The following is a 25286-nucleotide window of genomic DNA, read 5'->3' as shown; positions in this document are numbered from 1 at the left end:
TGTCCTCATGTGGTGGGAGGTAAGGGTTGAGGGAGAGAGAGCCGGCTCTCTGGTGTCTCTTCTTAGAAGGACAGTAATCCTAACACAGTCACAAAGAGATTATGACCCACACACTCATGACCTCTTCTAAACTTAATTATCTCCCCAAGACCCTGTCACCAAATACCATCACATTGGGGATTAGTGTTTCAACATACAAATTTTGGGGGACACAAGTCAACTCATAGCATTCTAGCCCTGCCTCTCCCAAATTTATATGTTTCTCACATGTAAAATAAATTTCTTTTTTTTTTTAATTATTTATTTGACAGAGTCTCACTCTGTTGCCAGGCTGGAGTGCAGTGGCATGATCTCGGCTTACTGCAACCTCCACCTCCCGGGTTCAAGTGATTCTTCTACCTCAGTCTCCCAAGTAGCTGGGACTACTGGCTTGCACCACCAAGCCCAGCTAATTTTTCTGTTTTTAGTATAGATGTGGCTTCACCATGTTGGCCAGGATGGTCTCGATCTCTTGACCTCGTGATCCACATGCCTTGGTTCCCCTAAGTGCCAGGATTACAGGCGTGAGCCACCATGCCTGGCCTTTCATTTTGACAACCCCATACCAGCATTAACTCTAAAATCTAAAGTTTAAAGTCTTATCTAAATATCATCTAAATCAGATGGGGTGAGACTCAAGATACAATTCATCCTGAGGCCAAATTCCTCTCCAGCTGTGAACCTGTGAAAACTGACAAGTTATGTGCTTTTGAAATATAATCGTGGGACAGGCATAGGATAAACCTTCACATTCAAAAAGGAAAGTAGCAGAAGTTCCCAAGCAAATCCAAAACCTAGCACGTCAAATTCCATGAGATCTTAAGGCTCAAGAATAATTCTCTTTGGCTCCATGTCTCACCTTGAAGGCTCACTGGCATGTCAATGCCACTCCATAGCTCTAGGTAGGGGTCCTGCTCCTTCAGCTCTGTCCCCAAGGCTCCAGGTGGGGGGCCTCTGCCTGTTGAAACTGAGGTGGTGGCCCTGATTAGCTCTGAATTGCTTTCAGGGTTATTTTCCACTTCTCTTGAAGAGTAGGGCATGTTCACAGGCAAATAACTCCATGATCCTGTCCTGTCAAAGCCCAAAAGTCCTGCAGCCTTCCTTCATTACGTCTCCATCCCCACGCTGGCAGTGTTTCTGCATGTACCACACCATAAGCTCTTTACTAAGTGTTTATTCAGCCACACACTCAGTATGGCTAACCATGGCTTATGTGGCTCTTTGGAGCAAGCTTCCTCATTTTTCCAGTCCATTGCATGCACAATGTTATATTTTTAGAAGTGGAAGTTATACTTAGAAGTCCTGTGCCACTGGCTGATGCAGGGAAAAGAATCCTGGAAAGTTGTTTTATCCACCACCACCCCTTGTCAAAACTCTTCTTCAAACTCATTCCTTTCATGGACACCAGAATGTAAAAATAAAAATTTAATCATGTTTCCCTGCCATTGACTCTCCAGCAGCAAGACAAAGCCCAATCCTGCCATTTAAGAAACTTCCTTGCTTTTGTCTCTCCAACCTCATCTACCACTTTCAACTTCCAAACTGAATTTTATACCAAATGCAGTCAGTTATCATTATTTGCTGTATTTATGTTCTATAAAGTCACTGTGAACGGTGAATTAGTAAATACTGAACCATTGTTCCTAAGGGGAAATATAAGATTAAGTTCCTAAGAGCCTCTGGTCATATTTTTATCAACCAATTGACACATCCTTGTTTCATTTGTGTTTCTGCTTAAAAACCCCTTATTTAATTTACATTGTGGATTCATTAACATTGAATTCACAGCCAGTGGCACTAGAACTCATGCCTGATCAAAGTTTATCAATCACATGTATTTCCCTGTAAGTCATGTCACAGCCTTTTTGCACCTGAGAATATTAGACAGCATGGCCAATGCTTGGGATCTGTTTTAAACAGCAGAATCACCAACAAAAAGTACAAAAATGTGGAAAATGTGGCACTACATGGACCTTGAGATGGACACTTGTTTACAGTATGAGAGCTAAAATGAGGAGACAGAGCACCATCTCTGCTGGGAACAGCAATGTCAGGTGGCTAAAGTTTTTGCTGCTCTGTACATGTCTTTAAATGATGGTGAAAGTGCAGTATGTATTGATTTGGGGGTTACAAATAAATTTTGGCAAATAGGTGAATTTGCAAATACAGAATACACTAATAATGAGGACCCACTGAACTTGCAATCACCTGCTCTAGTTCACAGTGCTCTGCCTGTGTGTCTGTTTACATCCACATGGGGGTGAAAATGCTGGAAGGTGAGGAAGTACACTCTGTAGATCCACAAGTGGAGGGCACTTGTTAAATATCTGCTGAAATGAACCAAACTTCACAGGTGTTGTATTCTCACAATATGCCAGCCAGGATCCCATCAAGCCAGATTGAGGTATAACAGCCCCTGGCCCTTTGGACACACACAATGAAGCCCTTAAACAGTATGTGGAGTTCTCATGTCAGACCTAATGACTAGAATGAGTGAGAATCTCTTCTGATCACCTTGTTCTCCGTACTCATGACTTAAGTGGGGAGTAGAGGAGCAGGTTGTTTACCTAGCATGGTACAGGACAGTGTGTGGGCTCCTCAGACAGTGAGAGCTTCCTACAAAGATGGCTGGCCCAGTCAGTTGCCTCTAATGTTTAAAATTCTCCTGTTAGAACCTTATTTCTTTAGGTTAAGTATTTTCAGATGAGTATAAAGGAGGGAAATTAACATTTCTGAGGGTCTAGTATGTGTAACAACTTTGCATATTTACTGTCTCTAATCCGTATAACAATCCTATAGAGGAGATAGAAATATCCCCTTTAGAGGTAGCAAAGAGACAGTAAAGTCAAGGGACATGCAGAAGGACACTAAGTGGTGGTCTGGCCAACATTTGTAGTCAGACTTGTTTCATCACTAGCTGGTTATTTTCATTACCCCATTCTACCTTTTAAAATACATTTAAGCACAAATATTTCTTAGCAGGGGTTCATACAGACATTAACACTCACATGTTATTTCTACTAGTTATTTGACAAATATTGGTAGAGAACTTCCAGTGTGCAAAGAAATATGTTGGGACTAGAAGAAATGCAAAGTTGAATCCGGCATGGCGCCTAGATACACAGAACACGTGCATAAATATTTAGAATGCGAGTGGAAATTATACACGTCACAGAAGAAATATCAAAGAGGGCTGTCTCAGCTGGGAGAGTAAGAAAATCTCCATGGAGAAAGAGGCCCATGCTTGAGATTGAGGGAAGAGTGATGTCAGCATGGGAACAGCACAGGCACAGGCCAAGGAATGAGAAAGTGTGGGTTAAAAACTGATGCTCAAGGGAGCTGAATGTAGAAGTAAGTAGGGCACTGTAAGGCAAGATGAAGGAGGATCGTTATAAAAGTGACTTCACTGCCAGGGCCAGACCTTCGCACTTTAATCATTAGGCAGCAGAAGGTCACTCTCAGTGCCTGAGGAAGGGCATGGAGTGATTTGTGAGGTGGCAGTGTGCACTAGTTTGCCAGGGCTCTATAACAAACTATCACAGACCGGGGAGCTTAAACAACAGAATTTTATTTCCTGCAGTTCCGGAGGCTGGAAGTCTGAGATCAAGGTGGTGGGAGGGCTGGTTTCTTTCAGGCCTCTTTCCTTGGCTTGTAGACAGCCGCCTTCTACCTGCATCTTCACATGGCCTTCTCTCTGTGTGTCTGTGTCCTAATTTCCTCTCCTTATAAGGACACCCATCATATTGTATTAAAGCCCACTGTAATGACCTCATTTTAACTTAGGTACCTCTTTAAAGACCCTATCTCTAAGTACGGTCACATTCTGATGTACTGGAAGTTAGGACTTCAGTATATGAAATTCAGCCCATAACACAGTTATGAAGGATCGTGAGAAGGAGAAAGTGGGGAGGCCGGTTAAGGGACGTCACAGCAATTGCGAGCAGACGGTGGCAGTGGAAGAGATAAGGAGGCACACGGTGGACCTTAGTCTGATAGCTTTCCCCTCTGCAAGGAAGACAACAACAACAACAACAAATTTCTGTAAACAGTTCAGTAAGAGAAAAGGAAAGTCAGCTGGAATTAACTTGGCAAGCCTTCCTTAGCCCATAGAGACATCCCCAAAGCCATCACTTCTCACTGCCTCCTGGTAGCATGAGGGTTGCTTCTGATTCTCAACCCACACAGGACGAAATGTCTCATTGCTCTAGTCTCAGAGTGTTTATATTACATTCTCCCATGCCTAGAATCTGAATCAGGGCCAGTGCATTCCTGAGTGACAGCTCCTATGAACTAATTATTAATGTTCCTGGCACAAAGTCCGGGTGGGCATTTATTCTTGTTCCCCAGGCCTGTGATGAATGGAGCTTTGTGCAGGCTGCATAATTTCTTCATTTCTCCATAAGTCTGTGCCTTCTGCTGGCATTTTAAGGAATGTATTTTTATGGAGTTTGGAGCTATTCAGTAATTTTCCAGGAGGGCATATTGCCCAGGCCAGATGGACAGATTTTTTTTCTAGTTCCAGTTAGTGAAGGCCTGTCTGATAAGATCTTATCCCATCCTACTTGAAAGGTGATGCACAATTTACTTGTGAGGTAGGTGGTGAAAAATGACTCTATCAGAAGCTTCTTTTGATGGGCTGGGCTGGGAAGGGCCACCCTTGTGTACCTAAAACCTCCCCAGTCTGGAAGGGAAGTAGAGTCAAGGGAATCTGCAATGATACATGCAAACAATGTCAAAGAAGGGCATTTTTGTCCTAAGATGTACCTATATTATAGTGCAGGATGTGATGGGACAGGACGTTGCGAAGTCACTCTATCTTAGCAAAGCATTATTCAGTTACTACCTTGAGAGCCCAGTGTTTCTCTCTGAATCCATTTGTCTTCAGAAAGAGAAGCCTGATGCAGTGAAGTACGGTAAAGAAGAACAAATTTTGACTTTCCCAAGAGAGTCAACACAGACTTTCAGTTATACTGTATTGTTGGGTCACTTATATTCTATTATATTCTGCAGTTATTGGACCAGAGCCTCCTTGCATGTTGAGTCCTCAGCAAGGTGGTATAAACACCAAATAAGGTGGGCTGGGGGGCAGCATGTATAGTTCTTGGCACAAATGCTGGCACATAGCAGGCACTCCTTGTAAGAGACACTTGACTCTGTTGTATGGCATTCCCTTTCTTTTTTTTTTTTTAAACTGACCTTCTAAAGGGAACCGAGGCCAGAAAATACTTCCAGAAAAAGGTACCTTTCCTCAGGAAGTGGTAATGACACCATCAGTACATAGAAACATCTGGGGTTTTTTTTCTATTTCTTTCCTGTTTTTAGACAAAAACCTGAATAATAATAATTTTATATTGAATAATACAAATTTGAATAATAATTTTTTATCTGCTTCTCAAACTTTAACTTCCTGCTTGAGGGCACGTCTGTGTCAATGGAAAGGTGGTCCCTCTCCGAATTCCCTCTCCTGCTGCTTCTCCTTCTCTCCCTCCAGGCGAGGAGCCCCTGACATCACTTTATTCTGTCAGGTGTTTTGCTGTATATCCTCATTCCTTCTTGCCTCTTCCACCTGCTGCTACTACTAACATAAAACTCTAAAAGCCCAATCATTTTCTCATTCTCACTGCAGGCAAATATCTTGACTTTTACCAGAGACAACACAAAAATTTCCCAAAAAGAAGAAAGTTTTCTTCCCATTTAACCTATAAGAAAATGACGTCACTTGCCTAGAAACCATGACTTGTATTGTTTTTCAAAAAAATCTTACCAAGGTGAAGAAAAGAATTCAGACAAGGAGATTTAACCAACAACTAATCAACCAAAACAAATAAATGTTAGCACAAACCACAAAAGGAAAAAAATAATCAATTGGACTCCATCCAATTTTAAAAGTTCTGCTCTACACGGAATATATAAAGAGGTCTCAAAATTCAATAATAAAAAATGACAGAAAAATAAATGGGCAAAATATCTGAATACATACTTCAGCAGAGAAGATATACTTCCCCAGTTGTCTCAGGAATGAAAAAAAAAATAAAAAGGCAATAAGCCCATGAAAAGAGAGCTAACATAATTTGTCTAAAATAACAGGGGGGACACTCACCCTAGCTTTCAGTGTCCTGGTGAGAGTGAGGAGAAACTCCCACATAGTGCTGGTCAGAATGCAAAGAGCTGCAGCCACTTGGGAAAGTGGTTTGGCAGCATTTTCTGATGTCTATCATTTACTTACCATATGACCCAGCCTTTCTATTCCTAGGTATGTTCACATGAGAAATGAAGACATAAGTCTACATGCAAAAAAAAAAAAGGTTCATGAATGCTTGTGGCAGCTTTAGTTGTCATCTTCAGAACTGGAAACAACCTAATGTCCAGTGTCTGGTGAATGGAGAAACCATAGTAAATCCATAAAATGGAATACTACTCAACAATAGAAAGGACTAAAGTACTGATAGAAACAGCAATATGGATGGATTTCACAAGAATTATGGTAAGTTAAAACAAGTCAAATTCTAAAGCTCCATATTTTACAATTCCAGTTATATGACATTCAGAAAAAGGCAAAACTAAATTAATAGAGAATAGATCAGGGGTTGCCAGGGGTGAAGGTGGAGGTAAGGGTGAATGACCTTAAAGAGGACAAGAAAACTTTATCAGGGTGGTGCAAAATTTCTGTATCTTAATGTGGTAATGACTACCTGACACTATACATTCATCAACATTTATAGAACTACACACCTCAAAAGTGAATTTTTCTCTGTATGAATTATACCTTAATAAATATGTTGCAATGTTCAATGTAAAAAAGGGGGCTGTGACAAATACTCCATTTTACATTCATTCATTCTTCATCTAACCCTTCCCAGGGAGATCCTGTAAGTCAGACATTGCCAGATAGCTCAGGAATCTAGAGATAATGTGATCTTACTCACAGTGTGGTGAGACTCGTAAAAGAAAATGTGGCTGTTTTGTGATAGCATATTCTTTGCTGTGACAGAGAGAGCACACAGAAGTGCTAAGGTTGTGGAGGAAGAAGCACAGGAAAGCTCCCTGCTAAGGATTTATAGGAGCTGAAGCCTGAAGAACAATTAGATGGTGAGGGGGAAGGCATTCCGGTGTAAGGAACAGCAGGAGAAAAAACACAGGGGCAGCAAAGAGCCAAGGGGAGTGGATCCTCTCCTCCTCCCTCAGCAGCTGCTGTGGGGGGGATCAAACAGCCAGACAGAGCTTGTCTGACCAGCACTGACCCCCTAGAAGAACAGAAGGAAGGCTGGTCCCCTGACCCGGTGCCCTCACAGCATAGACATTTAGAAAATTCTTGCTAAATTCTGCCTCACAGTTGAATTCCAGTGATGAACATAGAAAACGTAGAAGTGATAAAAATAGAAAACTACTTTCAAGTAAACGCCACAGTGACAATTATTGAGAAGCAAGAATCTTTGATGGGTGTTAAAATTAATGGATAAAAGTATGATGAGAAGCAGGGTATTTGCATAGTCAAAAAGTATCTTTTTAAAACATTTTAGCACAGGGAAATAGGAACGACAGTGCAGGAACCTCACCAACACCACGTTAATCAAGGGATCAAAATGAGTCATACCAGAAGTTAGGTTGTTACCAGATGCCCACAACGTGATGCACTGAAAGGGCACAGTGGCCCTTCCGTGGTATCCCTGCCACAGATGCTAGCTTAGATCAGGCTGCTATAACAAATTGCAGGAGATGGAGTGGCTTAAATAACAAGTATTCATTTCTCACAGTTCCGGAGGCTGCAAAGTCCAAGACCAAGGTGCCAGCAGATCTGGTGTCTGGTGAGGACCTACTTCCTGGTTTGCACATGGCTGTCTTCCTGCTGTGTCCCTTCATGGTAGAGAGAAGACAAATGGAGGAAGCAAGCTCCCATGTCTCTTCTTCTTCTTTTTTTTTTTTTTTTTTTTTTTTTTGAGACAGGGTTTTACTCTGTTGCCCAGACTGGAGTGCAGTGGTGCGATCTCAGCTCACTGCAACCTCCGCCTCCCGGGTTCAAGTGATTCTCCTGCCTCAGCCTCACGAGTAGCTGGGATTACAAGCGTGCACCACCATGCCTGGCTAATTTTGTATTTTTAGTAGAGACTGGGTTTCACCATGTTGGCCAGGCTGGTCTCAAACTCCTGACCTCAGGTGATCCACTCACCTCGGCCTCCCAAAGTGCTGGGATTACAGGCATGAGCCATAGCACCTGGCAATCTCTTCTTATTAGAGCACTAGTTCCATTCTTGAGGCTCCACCCTCATCACCTAATTACTTCCCAAAAGGCCTGGCCTTCTAACACCGTCATATTACAAGTCAGGGTTTCAGCATGTGAATTTGGGGGAGACTCAAACATTCAATTCATAACAAATGCATAGCCTCACTCTGATTCTGAGAGAAATATCAGACAAACCCAAATTAAAGAGTGTTCCACAAAACAACTGATTTGTATACTTCAAAAGTTCCCAGGCCATGAGAGAAAAAGAAAAACTGTCATAGATTAGAAGAGACCAAGGAGACACAATAACTAATTGCAATGTGGAATCCTGGATTAGATCCTGGACCACAATAAGGACATTAGTGGGAAAACAGGCAGAATTCAAATAACATCTGTAGATTAGTTAATAGTACTGCATTGATGTTAATTTCTTGACTTTGATAGTTGTACCAAATTACATAAGATGTTAGCCTTAAGGAAATCTGGGTAAACGATATTTGGGAGCTCTCTGTAGTATATTTGCAACTTTTCTGTAAGTCTAAACTTAGTTTTTCAAATACTTAGAAAATGTTGTCTGAAAAGGTGCAAGCTAATGTTAGAACTTTATACACCTGTGCACAAGGACATTCCTTCTACTGCTAGCTATTTTTATTTATTCAAGTCTTTCCTCAGACTGAACAAAGTGCAGTTAAGAGTTTCTGTAACTAGGAGCAACAAAGTTATCTCGTAGGACAGAAACATGTTCTTACCTTACCTTTTGTCTTTAAACATCATAGGATTATATATTTAACAGTCATCTCATCCATTCCCAGTTCTCAGGGGTCTCAAACCTAAACTCTCTCCTAGCATATGAGAACTTGTGCTATTACACAACATTCCACATGCCATCAACATTGTGCAATTCTCACAAGTCTTAGTGCAGTCCCACATGCTGCAGAATAGAAGCTACCTGCGGTTTGCTTGAAAGTGGAAGGTTATTCTTCTCAATCAAGGGTTTTTAATTGCAAATAAGGTACCTGCTGCTTGAGTCAGGACTCCGTACAACAGCCAATAGTCTGGTGCTACTGTCAATGCTGGCCTGCACAGGGTCAGTCTTCCATAAAAATGATAAGCCAGGATTTCTCATGTGTGTCTGAGCTCTATTTAGCTCCCTCAGACACTGTGGTTTTGTTTTCTGTTTGAAGAAGTGAAGGTCAAGCAGAAAGAACACATTTTTCTTGATAACCATTAGATAGAAAGCTAAAGTGGGTTTTAAGATCTGATTGAACTTGAAGAGAATAGAATGCATCTCTTCTAACACCACTTGCCAATATAAGGGATTGTCAGCCTTTAGGCAGAGCAGCATTCATTTGCCTTTTCTGACTGTTTCAGTTTCCTGGGGATGATGAACTCTCCTCCACTCTGTGCAGTCTTGGTGGGATAGCACACCCGATTGCTTGCACAGGCATGCTAATAGTTAATGGCGAGTTTGAAGACTTCTTTTGCTAGACCCTTCCTTTTGCTATCCTGGTGCATCCACGTGCATAGCTCATGTTCTGATGTAGAGAGGTTGCTTCATTCTCAGACTTTGAAACTTGAGTTGAGAGATGCAAGGAGGAAAGAAACTGCTGCAGCTGAATTCCTTGAGTGTTGTAGCCCTGGGAGGCTGTGGAGATGCTCCTGGAGAAGGCACTCTGATTCCCTGGGTCTCACCTCTTTCAAACCCAGTTCTTCAACTTTCTTCATCCTGGGAGCTGGACCACACCCTGACAATACATTTTCCTTTAAAAAGCTAGCCAGAGTTGCTACCTGTTATTTGCCACCAGACAATTAAAGAGATCTGGTTGAATCCTTCAAAATAATGAGAAGACCCTTAAGTGGCTCCCAACTCAAAGAAAAGGATCCTCAATACCATGAAGTTTCAGAACCTGTGGTTGTATTCTGAGATTTTTGGAAATATAAAACACAGACATCAACCTTTTAAGCTTTTTAATCACTGAAGTAGTTTCTGAGAAGGAAGAGAATCCTTGAAACATCTAATTACTTACAAAGTATCTTAAACTAGAATTAACTAATTTCAAAGTATCATTTGAAAATGACTGCAATATGCACTTCGTGCCAGTTTATTTATATGTACATTGTGTTTACTAATATAAATGATCAGAGTTCATGAATTTCTCTTGACTGTTGGTATAATTTTCTATCTTGGGACTTAAAAACAATAAAAAGTTACTGAAACACAACCCTAAATGACAGAGGCTTCTGAATGTGAAGTCACTACAAACATTTTTAAAGACCTGCCCTGTTTCTTAAAAGTTAAACACACACTACCATATGATCCAGACAGTTCACTTCTAGATATTCACTCAAGAAAAATAATAGCGTGTGTCCATATAATGTCTTGTACAATGTGTTTATAGCAGCTTGATTTGTAGTAATGTAAAACCGGAAACAACCCAAATGTCCATTAACAGGTGACTGAACAAATAAATTGTAGTATATTTCTACAATGGAATAACACTCAGCAATAAAAAAGGAGACAGGTATAGGGGCCAAGGGAAAGCTTCCCCTTTGCCCTCTGGAGGTTTGCTGGAAAATCAACATACAGAAGGCAGATTAATAGGAGAAATTGTATACAGATTTATTAACATGCATGAGGAGAACCATGGAGTGTTTACCCCAACCCCCTAAATGAGTTGAAGAAGCTTATGTACCTTTTTCATAAGGGAGGGAGGATATGAGGAATGTAGACAATTCTCTTGCAGGACAGTAAGTGAGTATTAGGGAGAAAGAATGAACCAGGGAGACAGGAATTAACTTGTAAATGATTCTCTTTTGAATTTGAATGAGCCTGAGAGGCAGGCATTATCTTGTGGAACAAAATATATAAGATCTTAAAGAAAGGCAAGATGGTTGAGCTTTTATACCATCTTGAGGTTACAGAAAGAAGAGGGCTTGGATGGTGGCAAGTGGGTTATGGCAGTGGGAGAAGAGGAGACGTGGCTAGCAAAGGTGGTCTTGTTATATAGATGAAACCTCTCAGGTGGCAGCCCTCAGAGAGAATAGATGGTATAGGTTTCTTTCAGACTTTAAATGTGTCAACGTCTCAGTTCATCTTTCCTAGATTGGACAAGGGAGGACCTCAGAGAAAGCTTGGCTGCGCCAATGCACATTTTCTCTACAGATGCAAATCTCCCCCACAAAAGATGGCTTTTCAGCCATTTTTATATTTCCAGACCTCCTGAATAGCCATCTTGAAATACATCAGAGAAGCATATTCTGGGGTGTTAATGAAAAAAACAGGCTCTGTAAAATATCTTAAAGAGGTTTATTTTGAACCAATATGAGTGACCACAGCCCACAGAAAACACAAATCCAAGAAACCTTGACTGGTCCTAAGGCAGTCAGGTTATAGTTTGGTTTTTCACATTTTAGGAAGAGAGGAATTGTAGGTAAAATTATACATCAATACGTGGATAGCATTCATTGGTTTAGCCCACAGATATGGGACATCTCAAAGCTTACAAGTCATGTTAGTGGTGGCAGGTAGTCTAGTTATTGGTGGCAAATTCATATAGGTCTTCAGCAACCTCAACTCTTGCCTCTTCAGAAGAAAGAATTCGACTGGTGGACAGAAGGCAGAAAAAGAGACCAAGGCAAGTTTTAGGGCAGGAATGAAAATTTATTAAAAAGCTTTACAGCAGGAATGAAAAGAAAGTAAAGCACAATTAGATGAGGGCCACATGGGCACCTTGGAGGGCAAGTGCGGGGTTTGACCTTTTGACTTGGGGTTTTATATGTTGGCACACTTCCAGGGTCTTGTGTCCCTTCTCCCCTGATTCTTCCCTTGGGGTGGGTTGTCTGCATGTGCAGTGCTTGCTAGCACTTGGGAGGGGAGCATGCACAGTGTGTTTCCCTGAGTTGTATGAATGCTTACCAGAGATGTTCTTCCCTTACCAGCTGTATTTCCTTAAGAGGTCATATACCAGTTACACTCTGCCATTTTGCCTCTTAATGTGCATGTGTGAGCCCACTCACCCAACTCCTGAGTTCTTATCAGGAAGCTGCTGATCACCAGATTCAGGGGTTTTTTTATCTACAGGGAGACTGCCTTTCCCTGGCACTGGCTGCGACCAGTTATTATTTTAGAGACAGTAAACAACTGCCTGACCATCACCTGATGATCACCTGACATTCCTGGTTGGGGACAGGGGTGCTCTCCTTCCCTGCTTATGTCTGCCTACCTGCTATACAGTCATGGGTGGATTTTAGGAAATCTTTAGTTAGCAATTGATTGAAAGAGTTGTGCTTTGTCTAAATACTTGAAGTCAGTACAAAGGAATGCTTATGTTAAGATAAGGGGTCCTACTGTCATGTGATGCTATACCATAGTCAGGTAGTCAGGTTGGATATTAAGCTACATTGTATCAGGTTAATTTTAAAAAGTTTAACAAGATTTTTTGGTTTGTAGGGTGTGACTTAATCCTGGCCTTGCATTGCCTTAGGTCTTTTATACTTCGGTATCTTACTGCCACAAAGAGTCCATTGTCAGTCTTGTGATCTCTACTGAAACATTAATGCTGGTCAGTTATGTGTAAATTCCAAAAGAGAGGGGGTATAATGAAGTGTGTTCAACCTCCCTTCCCATCGTGACTGGGAATTCCATTTTTAAGGTTTTTCTGAGCTCCTCTTGGCTAAGAAAGGGTCTCTTCAGTTGGTTGCAGGTGGGGCTTAGGATGTTGTGAAATATTTTGGTTTCCTTCACATGCAGGAACATGGATAAATCTCAAAATAATTATGCTGAGTGACAAAAGCCAAACAAAAGAAGAGTACATACTGTATATACTCCTTTTATATATCATTCTGGAAGATGCACACTAATCTATGGTAACTATAGCTGATCAATGGTTACTGCGGAGTGGGAAAGAGATGACAAAGGGATGTAAGGAAACTTGTGGGTGACAGATTTATTCAATATCTTGATCATAGTGATGTTTTCACAGATATATTAGTATGTCAGACTATTCAAGTTATTCACTTTTTAAATATGTGCAACTTATTGCATGCCAGTTATTCCTCAATAAAGCTATTGTAAGAATCTAGGTACTTGCCTGCCAGATTTGGTGCTAGATAATCTGGCAGGAATATACAAAATACAATGCTAGCACTCAGAGAGATCTGAGACCATTTAATTCTGGGGTGGGAAGGGGCAATTTTTTTTTTATAAAGAGTAAATATTTCTTGCTTTGTGGGCCATAAGATTTCTGTTACAATACTCATCTCTGCTTACATGGTACAAAGAAAAAAAGGTCACAGATAATATGTAAATAAATGAGAGTGGCTGTGTCCCAATAAAACTTTATTTATGAAAACAGGAAGTGGGCCAGATTTGGTCCATGGGCTTTAGTTTGCTGACTGTAATGTAGTTGAACACATTTATTATACAGAAACTAAGAGATGAATGCTATGTGGACAATAGCAACTTGTAAAAATCAGAAGTTATATACTTCAATATTTTTTATCAACCTCTAGTTATAAAAATATAAGTTAAAACTATATTAGGACTTATGCCAAAATATCACTCCATAGATTGGCAGTGGCAATGGGAAATGTATCTTTCTGGTAGAGAAATCCATAAGCCACCACCTTAACCAACAACAGCATTTATCACAAATAGTGGGACCATCTGATTTTATATGCCTCCTGATGTAATGCAAAATGAATTAGGCAGCATCATTTATGAAGAATTATTACCAACAATGTTTAATATCTTTGTAATTTAATCAAGCCTTTGGATTTTCTTTCTAGCCTGTAAGACATACAAGAGAAATAGGAACAAATTAAATACCTTGAAGAAACAATGAGAGAAATCTAGAATAAGAGACATGCCACAAGATAGCTGGCTTGATCTCTTAAAGAAGTAAATGCTATGGGGAAAAAACATATCTGAGGAAGATCACGCTAGATTAAACATTTGTTGACTTCTGGTTTGAAAAAATATTTCTAGAAAAGATATTTCAGGTAATATTTTGGTTTGAATGTGTCTCCCAAATTTCATGTGTTGGAAATTTAATCCCCAGATTCACATATTAATGGTATTTGGAGGTGGGGCCTTTGAAAGTTAATTAGGGTTAGATATGGTCATCAGGGTGGGACCCCCATGATGAGACTGGTGGCTTAATAAGAAGAGGACAAGTGATCTGAGCTGGCACACTCTCGCCCTCTCTCCATGTGATACCCTTCACCATGTTATGATATAGCAAGACAGCCGTCACCAGGTGCTGGTGCCATGCTCTTGGACTTCCCAGTCTCCAGAAATGTGGGCTAAATAAACTTCTACTCTTTATAAATGATCCAGTCTGTGATATTATGTTACAGCAACATAAAACAGACTTAGACACGTAAAAATGCAGAAATATGACTATAGTCTAGTTATCTAATTAAGATAATATTAATATTACCTAGTTTAGATAATATTATTAAACAATTGTGGCTTTTCTTAGGTAGAATAATAATATTGTGGTTTTGTAGGAGAAAATTCTTATTTTAGAAAACAAATGACAAAATACTTAGAGAAAATGTTTCATGATGTCAGCTACTAAAAATATGTATATATAAAAAGAAATAGGTGCCGGGCACGGTGACTCACACTTGTAATCTCAGCACTTTGGGAGGCCGAGGTGGGTAGATCATGAGGTCAGGAGATGGAGACCATCCTGGCTAACATGGTGAAACCACGTCTCTACTAAAAATAAAAAAAATCAGTTGGGCATGGTGGCAGGCACCTGTAGTCCCAGCTACTTGGGAGGCTGAGGCAGGAGAATGGTGTAAGCCTGGGAGGTGGAGCTTGCAGTGAGCCGAGATTGTGCCACTGCACTTCAGCCTGGGTGACAGGGCAAGACTCCTTCTGAAAAAAAACAAAAAGAAAAGAAAAGAAATAAAACAAATATGGAAATAGGTTAATAATTGCTGAGTCTAGGTGGTGGGGTTATATGTGCTCATTGAACTTCTCTTTTGACTTTCTGTATATTTAAATGTTTTTATAGAAAAAGTTGAGAAAATTGTTTTATTTGATGATATGCCTTGAGAGGAGAATATTCTTATATACACATATTTAAATTATGATAATTGTCCTTTTTCATCAAGACAATAAAAAGAAGGTGAGAGAATATTCTATTACAGGATAAACTAAGAGCTTTATTTATTTATTTTTATTTTTACTTTTACTTTAAGTTCCAGGATACATGAGCAGAACGTGCATGTTTGTTACATAGGTATATGTGTGCCATGTTAGTTTACTGCACCTATTGAACCATTCTCTAGGTTCCCTCCCCTTGCCCCCCACCACCCAACAGGGCCTGGTATGTATTGTTCCCCTCCCTGTGTCCATGTGTTCTCGTATTTCAACTCCCACTTATGAGTGAGGACATGTGGTGTTTGGTTTTCTGTTCCTGTGTTAGTTTGTTGAGGATGATGGTTTCTGGCTTTATCCATGACCTTGCAAAGGACATGATCTCATTAATTTTTGTGGCTGCATAGTATTCCATGGTGTACCACATTTTCTTTATCCAGTCTATCATTGATGGACATTTGGATTGGTTCCAGTGCTGCAGTAAACATATGTATGCATGTGTCTTTATAGCAGAATGATTTATATTCCTTTGGGTATATACCCAGTAATGGGATTGCTGGGTCAAATGGTATTTCTGGTTCTAGATCCTTGAGGAATTGCCACACCGTCTTCCACAACTGTTAAACTAATTTATATTCCTACCAACAGTGTAAAAGCATGCCTATTTCTCCACACCCTCACCAGCATCTATTGTTTCTTGACTTGTTAATAATCAACCTTCTGACGGGCATGAGATGGTATCTCATTGTAGTTTTAATTTGCATTTCTCTAACGATCAGTGATGTTGAGCTTTTTTTCATATGTTTCTTGGCTGCATAAATGTCTTCTTTTAAGAAGTGTCTGTTCATATCCTTTGCCCAGTTTTTGATGGGGTTTTTTTTTTCTTGTACATTTGTTTAAGTTCCTTGTAGATTCTGGATGTTAGATCTTTGTCAGATAGACAGATTGCAAAAATTTTCTCCCATTCTGTACGTTGCCTGTTTACTCTGATGATAGTTTATTTTGCTGTGCAGAAGCTCTTTAGTTTTATGGTTTTAGGTCTTACATTTAAGTCTTTAATCCATCTTGAGTTAATTTTTGTATAAGCTGTAAGGAGGGGGTCCAGTTTCAGTTTTCTGCATATGGCTAGCCAGTTTTCCCAACACCATTTATTAAATAGGGAATCCTTTCCCCATTGCTTGTTTTTGTCAGGTTTGTCAAAGATCAGATGGTTTTAGATGTGTGGCATTATTTCTGAGGCCTCTGTTCTGTTCCACTGGTCGATATATGTGTTTTGGTACCAGTACCATGCTGTTTTGGTTACTGTAGGCTTTTAGTACAACTTGAAGTCAGGTAGTATGATGCCTCCAGTTTTGTTCTTTTTGCTTAGGATTGTCTTGGCTGCACGGGCTCTTTTTTTGTTCCATATGAAGTTTAAAGTGGTTTTTTCTAATTCTGTGAAGAAAGTCAATGGTAGCATGATGGAGATAGCATTGAATCTATAAATTACTTTAGGCAGTATGGCCATTTTCACAATATTGATTCTTCCTATCCATGAGCAAGGAATGTTTTTTCCATTTGTTTGTGTCCCCTCTTACTTCCTTAAGCAGTGGTTTGTAGTTCTCCTTGAAGAGGTCCTTCACATCCCTTGTAAATTTTATTCCTAGGTATTTTATTCTCTTTGTAGCAATTGTGAATGGGAGTTCACTCATGATTTGGCTCTCTGTTTGTCTGTTATTGGTGTATAGGAATGCTTGTGAGATTTGCACATTGATTTTGTATCCTGAGACTTTGCTGAAGTTGCTTATCAGCTTAAGGAGATTTGGGATTGAGATGATGGGGTTTTCTAAATATGCAATCATGTCATCTGCAAATAGAAACAATTTAACTTCCTCTCTTCCCATTCGAATACCCTTTATTTGTTTCTCTGGACTGATGGTCCTGGCCAGAACTTCCAATACTATGTTGAATAGGAGTGGTGAGAGAAGGCATCCTGTCTTGTGCCGGTTTTCAAAAGGAATGCTTCCAGCCTTTGCCCATTCAATATGATATTGGCTGTGGGTTTGTCATAGATATACCTCTTATTATTTTGAGATATGTTCCATCAATACCTACTTTATTGAGAGTTTTTAACATTAAGGGATGTTGAATTTTATCAAAGGCCTTTTCTGCATCTATTGAGATAATCATGTAGTTTTTGTCTTTGGTTCTGTTTATATGATAGATTATATTTATTGATTTGTGTATGTTGAACCAGCCTTGCATCCCAGGGATGAATGTGACTTGATCGTGGTGGATAAGTTTTCTGATGTGCTGCTGGATTTGGTTTGCCAATATTTTATTGAGAATTTTTGCATTGATGTTCATCAGGGATATTGGCCTGAGGTTTTTTTGTTGTTGTCGTATCACTGCCAGGTTTTGCTGTCAGGATGATGCTGGCTTCATAAAATGAGTGAGGGAGGAGTCCCTCCTTTTCAATTGTTCGGAATAGATTCAGAAGGAATAAAACCAGCTCCTCTTGGTACCTCTGGTGGAATTCGGCTGTGAATCCACCTGGTCTTGGGCTCTTTTTTTTGGTTGGTAGGTTATTAATTACTGCCTCAACTTCAGAACTTGTTATTGGTCTATTCAGGAATTTCACTTCTTCCTGGTTTAGTCTTGGGAGGGTTTTTATGTCGAGGAATTTATCCATTTTGTCTAGATTTTCCAGTTTATTTACATAGAGGTATTTATAGTATTCTCTGATGGTAGTTTGTATTTCTCTGCGGTCAGTGGTGCTATCCTCTTTATCATTTTTTTATTGTGTCTATTTCATTCTTCTCTCTTTTGTTCATTTTTAGTCTAGCTAGTGGTCTATTTATTTTGTTATTTTTTTTCAAAGACAGCTTCGGGTTTCATTTATTTTTTGGAGGTATTTCTTGTCTTTATCTCCTTTGATTCTGCTCTGATCTTAGTTATTTCTTGTGTTCTGCTAGCTTTTGGATTTGTTTACTTTTGCTTCTCTAGCTCTTTTAATTGGTGATGTTTGGATGTCAATTTGAGATCTTTCTAGCTTTCTGCTGTGGACATTTAGTGCTATAGATTTCCATCTTAACACTGCTGTTTCCCAGAGATTCTGGTACATTGTCTCTTTGTTCTCACTGGCTTCAAAGCACTTATTAATTTCTACCTTGATTTCGTTATTTACCCAGGAATCATTCAGGAGCAGGTTGTTCAATTTCCAAGTAACCGTGTGGTTTTAAGTGAGTTTCTTAATCCTGTTCTAATTTGATTGCACTGTGATCTGAAAAACTGCTTGTTATGATTTCAGTTCTTTTGCATTTGCTGAGGAGTGTTTTACTTCCAATTGCGTGGTTGATTTTAGAATAAGTGCTATGTGGCACTGAGAAGAATGTAGATTCTGTTGATTTGGGTGGAGAGTTTTGTAGATGTCTATTAGGTCCACTTGATCAAGAGCTGAGTTCAAGTCTTGAATATCCTTGTGAATTTTCTGTCTCATTGATCTGTCTAATATTGACAGTGGGGTGCTAACGTCTTCCACTATTATTGTGTGGGAATCTAAGTCTCTTTGTAAGTCCCTAAGAACTTGTTTTATGAATCTGGGTGCTCCTGTATTGGGTGCATATATATTTAGGATAGTTAGCTCTCCTTGTTGAATTGATCCCTTTACCATTATGTAGTGCCCTTCGTCTCTTTTGATCTTTGTTGGTTTAAAGTCTGTTTTGTCAGAGACTAGCATTGCAACCCCTGATTTCTTTTGCTTTCCATTTGCTTGGTAAATTTTTCTCCATCCCTTTATTTTGAGTCTATGTTTGTCTTTGCATGTGAACTGGGTCTCCTGAATACAGCACACCAAAGGTTCTTGACTCTTTATCTAATTTGCCAGTCTGTATCTTTTAATTGGGGCATTTAGCCCATTTTCATTTAAGGTTAGTATTGTTATGTGTAAATTTGATCCTGTCATCATGATGTTATCTAGTTATTTTGCACACTGTTTGATGCAGTTTCTTCATAGTGTCATTGGTCTTTATATTTTGGTGTGTTTTTGCAGTAGCTGGTACTTGCTTTTCCTTTCCATATTTAGTACTTCCTTTGGGAGCTCTTACAAGGCAGGCTTGGTGGTGATGAAATTCCTCAGCATTTGCTTGTCTGGAAAGGATTTTATTTCTTCTTCACTTATGAAGCTTAGTTTGGCTGGATATGAAATTCCGTGTTGAAAATTCTTTTCTTTAAGAATGTTGAATATTGGCCCCTGCTCTCTTCTGGCTTGTAGGGTTTCTGCAGAGAGATCTGCTGTTAGTCTGATGGGCTTCACTTTGTAGATGACCTGGCCTTTCTCTCTGGCTGCCCTTAACATTTTTTCCTTCATTTCAACCTTGGAGAATCTGATGATTATGTATCTTGGGGTTGATCTTCTTAAGAAGTATCTTAGTGGTGTTCTCTGTATTTCCTGAATTTGAATGTTGGCCTGTCTTGCTAGGTTGGGGAAGTTCTTTTGGATAATACCCTGAAGTGTGTTTTCCAGCTTGTTTCCATTTTCCCCATCTCCTTCAGGTACTCCAGTCAATTGTAGGTTCAGTGTTTTTACACAGTTCTGTATTTCTCGAAGGCTTCATTTGTTCCTTTTCATTTTTTTCTCTATTCTTCTCTGCATGCCTTATTTCAGCAAGATGGTCTTCAAATTCTGATATCCTTTTTTTCTGCTAGGTCAATTCGGCTATTGATATTTGTGTATGCTTCATAAAGTTAACATGCTGTTTTTCAGCTCCATCATGTCATTTGTGTTCCTCTCTAAACTGGTTATTCTAGTTAGCAGCTCCTCTAACCTTTTATCAAGGTTCTTAGCTTCTTTACATTGGATTAGAACATGCTCCTTTAGCGCTGCAGTGTTTGCTATTACCCATCTTCTGAAGCCTACTTCTGTCAATTCATCCATCTCATCCTCTGTCGAGGTCTGCACCCTTCCTGGAGAGACGTTGTGATCATTTGGAGGAGAAGACGAGCTCTGGCCTTTTGGGTTTTCAGCATTTTTTCATTGATTCTTTCTCATCTTCATGAGTCTGTCTAGTTTTGATCTTTGAAGCTGCTGACCCTTGGATGGGGTTTTTTGGGGACTTTTTTTGTTGTTGATGCTGCTTGTTGCTTTCTGTTTGTTTTTCTTTCAATGATCAGGTGCGTTTTCTGAAGGGGTGTTGCAGTTTTCTGGGGGTTTACTTCAGGCCCTTTTCATTTGGTTTGCTCCTGTGCTTGGAGATGTCACTCAAGGAGGCTAGAGAACAACAAAGGTGGGTGCCTGCTCTTTCCTCTGGGATCTCTGACCTCCAGGGGCACCAACCTGATGCCAGTAGGATCGCTCCTGCATAGGGTGTCTGACAAACCCTATTGCATGGCATGGGGAACAGGACTCATTTAACAAAGCACTTTGACTGTCCCTTGGTGGAGGGGATGTGCTTTGCTGTGGGGAAACCCACTCATCTGGGCTGCCCAGATTCTTCAGAGCTAGCAGGAGGAAATGCTGTCTTCTGGTCTGCAGAGATTGCAACCACTCCTCCCTCTAGGGCCTCAGGCCCAGGGAGATCAGAGTTCTGTCCCTGAGCCCCTGGCTGGAGTTGTTGGAGTTCCTGCAGGGAGGCCCTGCCCAGTGAGAAGGGATGGGTCAGGGTCAGGCCTGAAGAGGCACTCTGGCTGTAGTATGCCACAGCTGGTGTGTTGGGCTATGGGGGACACTACTTAGGACAAGCTATCCAGCCTCCCTGGCTCCAGCAGGGGAAAAGCACAGCCTGGAGCTGCAGAGAGGGATGACACCCTTCCTTTGCCTAGGGAGCTTAGTGTGTCAGGCACCCCTCTGTCCCAGAGCTGGCTGCTGCCCTTCCCCCAAGAGGCTCAAATGGCTTAGACAGCAGGCAGCTGCAGCTGTGGTGCTGGTCGTCTCTCCCCGCAGAAACTCAGCAGGTTTAAGCAGATTCTAGCTGAGAGGCTGTTGAGAATCTGCATGGCTCCAGGGTTGGGACCCAAGGCCCTGGTGGCATGGGTTCATGAGTGGGATCTTCTGATACATGGGTTGCACAGTTCCGTGGAAAAAGCACAGTTTCCCTGGCTGGGTAGCACGCTCACTCACCACCTCCCTTGGCTGGGGGATGGGGGCTTCACTGCCCTGTGTGGCTGTCAGGTGGGCAGCTGCACCACACTGCTCTTCCTTCCTCTCCGCAGGTAATGCCAGTCATCTAGACTGTTCTGATGAGAGAACCTGGTTACCTCAGTTGCTGGTGCAAGATTCACATGCTATTATGGTTTTTTTGATGGGAGCCTTTGATGCCACTGCTTCTAGTTGGTCATCTTGGCCCCGCCCCCTACTAAGAGCTTTTTAACATTAAACTATCGTATATTTTCAAATACGCAATTAAAAGAAGAAAAATAATTTTTCAAAAGGAAAACAGTTGTCACAGACCTTTAGTTAAGATGCACATTTGAATGACCAGGGAAATTCTGAAAAACATTTATTGTGGCTTGAATATTTGATACAAGGACAGAATTCATTTAAAAAAAACCCTTATATTCTATAATTGTGGCACTTTTGTAGACTAGAAAAATAACTATAGAATCTCCAGGTGCAGAAAAAGAGTAAATTCTAGTGTTTTCAAATATCCCATGCAAGACATGATACAATGTTGGAAGAAGAAAAATGATCTCCCAGCATTAGGAAAGTAGAAGGGTGGTGGGTGGAACCAGCCACAGTCATGACTCAGGTGGCCTTGGCTGCCTCTTAGAATTTCTGGATATTTGTGCTCTGTGCCTAATGACCACAGTGTTTTAGGCTGCATACATTTTACCTGTTTTTTCACTGTGTATCAACTAATTATTGAGTAAGAAACAAGATAAATCTCTGTAAATTATATCTATTAGAGCCTGACTCTAGGAAAGAAGCACCCCGTTCACAATCCCCTTCACAATCACAATTCTTGAGCATAGCACCTATGTGTGCATGAGGGCTTTCTGTAGCCCTGAGAGTCCAAGTGTGGGGCTCACTGGGAATGCTGGAGAGCTAATACTCCCTAGGAACAGCTTCTAACCAGTAACTGGCAGGACTCAGTAGGTTAACACCCCAGATCCTTTGCCACTTGGTTGGACAGCTCTCAGGCATGTTCTATATTGTCTCCCAAAGGTCACCATCAGGACTGATTCCTGGTTGCCCACAGCGATAATGTGATGAATTCAAACTCTTCCTTGCCCTCTTTCTCTTTCCTGTCTCACTCCTCCCCTCTCTTACCAGTGCTGCCTGGGATCACCTGCTAAATAAGCTACTTGAATTCACTTTTATGTAGGCAAGTATTCTTTTTGGAGATCAACCCAAGATAAGACTTGCAGGCTCCAGAACCCCTGATAACATAGGCACCTACATGAACCAAATACACAGCCCTTTCATATGATGCAGGTACCATCAAGGTTAAATTTGGATTAAAGTGATGTATTAATCCATTCTCACACACTGTAAAGATACTACCCGAGACTGGGTAATTTATAAAGGAAAGAGGTTTAGTTGACTCAGTTCTACATGGCTGGGGAGGCTTCAGAAAACCCATAATCATGGTGGAAGAGGGAACAAGGACCTTCCCCACATGGCAGCAGGAGAGAGAGAAGAATGAAGGAGGAATTTCCAAACACTTATTAAACTATCAGATCTCATGAGAACTCACTCACTATCACGAGAACAGCATGGGAGAAACTGCCCCCCCACCCCCGATCCAATCACCTCCCTTCCTTGACACATGGGGATTACAGGTCTCTCTTCCTAGACATGTGGGAATTACAATTCAAGATGAGATTTGGGTGGGGACACAGAGCCAAACCATATCAAGTGATAATCCACATTTAGCCTCTATTAACAGTAGTGAGCCTATTATCCCAGCACTTTGGGAGGCCAGGGCTGAAGGATCACCCGAGTCCAGGAGTTTGAGACCATCCTGGCCAACATAGTGAAACTGTCTCTACAAAAAAAAAGAAAAAAAAAATGAAGAAGAAGAAGAATTATTACCTGGGTGTGGCAGTGTGGACCTGTAGTCCCACCAACTTTGGAGGGTCCCTTGAGCCCAGGAGTTCAAGCCTGTAATGAGCTATGTTTGTGCCACTGTACTCCAGGCTGGGTGAGAGAGCAAGATCCTCTCTCTATTAAAAAGAAAATAACAAAAGACTAGTTTGGTTCTGTTCCTACCTAATCACCATTTTCTTGTTGAGCTTTCTTACCTTCGTCTGAATTAACATGTGCTTTACTGATGTCTTTTAATTGAATTTTTTTTATAACTTTGAATTCAGGGTGACTATTGACTGTTCATAGTGAATTTTTTTAAGATATAAACTTCACAGGAATTTATGGTGAGTAAAGTAAAATATAGCCTGAACCCCCGTGCCCTGGGCCTTTTATATATGCATATTCATATAGCAAGTAGCAAGAGTAAGCACCGAGCAATCAAACACCATAGCAAGCACAAAACCAACAGCTGACTTAGAAAGAACCCTTGGATTTTTATGCTCTAGGTTTCATTCAATTCACAGTGATATTTTTTAGACCTTAGTGATACAACCAAATTAACACATGTCTACAGTGTCTAGTAGAAACCATTGGTTGGACCAAGGAGAGAGAGAAGGAAGGAAGGAAGGAAGGAAGAAAGGAAGGAAGGAAGGAAGGAAGGAAGGAAGGAAGGAAGGAAGGAAGGAAGGGAGGGAGGGAAAGGGAGGAAAAATCCAAAGAACACAAAGAAAAGCAAGTCTTGGGAAGTAAATAAGTTGCAAGTATTCGCTTACAGAATCCTCGCTACATCTGTATAAAATTATTATTATTATCATCGTATTTTATAGATGAGGAAAGCAAGGCACAAAAAAAGTTTTTAAAAATGGTCCAAGCTGTAAGACCTAATAAGAAGCAGAGCCAGGATTTGGACCAAAACAGCCTAACTACAAAGCTACACCGTGCACACCCTGAAGGTGGAAGAGAGCAGTTTCCATGTCTATGTTAAGCTAAGCCCAGAAATCTCAGTTACTTAGTCACCCCTTTTTGTGGGTCAAGGTTAGGTAAAATTTTCTTTCTACTTTCATGAAGAAAGTTTAGAAAGGAAATTAAGGATGCCAGTGTCAGAAAACTAGGGTAAACTCTGTTTATTTGGTTATCATGGAGTGTTAAGAAATTCTAAATTACATGAAGCCACCAAGTCCTGAAAATATTCAAGCAGTCGTAGGAAGGATACCCAATGTGAGGAAGAGCTAAGGACTCCTCCTAACAGCCGTGGAGAGGCCATGATGGAAGCAGATTCTCCAGCCACTGTTAAACCTTCCAATGATTGCCTGCAGGTGACAGTTTGACTGCAACCTCCTGAGACCATGAGCCAGAACTGTCCATTTAAGCCACTCCCAAATTTCTGATTCACAGAGACTGTGAGGCAATAAATATTTATTGTTTTAAGCCACTAACAGTGTGGTAATCTCCTCTGCAGCATTAGTTAACTAATATAGATTTTGGTGCTGAGAGTGGAGTTTGAACCTGTGTTAATTTGCTATTGTTGGCATAGCAAAGTACCGCAGAGTAGGTGGTTTAAAGAAGAAAGATTTTTTTTCTCACAACTCTGGAGGCTAGGAACCTGAGATCAAGGTGTCAGCAGATCGGTTACCTCTGAGGCCTCCCTCCTGGGCTTGCAGATGGCTGCCCGCCCCCTGTGCCTTCCCAAGATCTGCCTTCTGTGTGTGTGTATCATAATCTCCTCTTCTTGTAAGGTCACCAGTCATATTGGATTAGTGTTGTCAAACGCCAGGGGTTTGGCCTAGGTCCGGTTGCTCACCACAAAGAAAGCCGATCACTGAGAAAATGAGCGTTGCCAAGGATGAAAGGCTTTATTGCAGGTGACATCAGCCAGGAGATGGGGGACAAGTCTCAAATCTGTTTCTCCA

The 25286-nt window shown here is 40.8% G+C and overlaps 1 long non-coding RNA gene across 2 annotated transcripts in view; it reads left to right on the top strand.

Moving 5' to 3' along the window:
• The window catches only part of LOC129529015 (uncharacterized), a 55594-nt gene that overhangs the window by 4117 nt on the left and 26191 nt on the right, over window positions 1-25286 (top strand). For both annotated transcript variants that reach the window (XR_008674388.2, XR_008674389.2), the window contains exon 2: window positions 6293-6523. This is a non-coding gene — a long non-coding RNA (uncharacterized lncRNA). The remainder of the gene's footprint in view (window positions 1-6292; window positions 6524-25286) is intronic.

Source organism: Gorilla gorilla, chromosome 21, assembly GCF_029281585.2.
Source record: "Gorilla gorilla gorilla isolate KB3781 chromosome 21, NHGRI_mGorGor1-v2.1_pri, whole genome shotgun sequence".
Classification (NCBI taxonomy): Eukaryota; Metazoa; Chordata; class Mammalia; order Primates; family Hominidae; genus Gorilla; species Gorilla gorilla.
The sequence above is the reverse complement of the archived record's forward strand: the minus strand, read 5'-3'. Positions and strand labels throughout refer to the sequence as shown.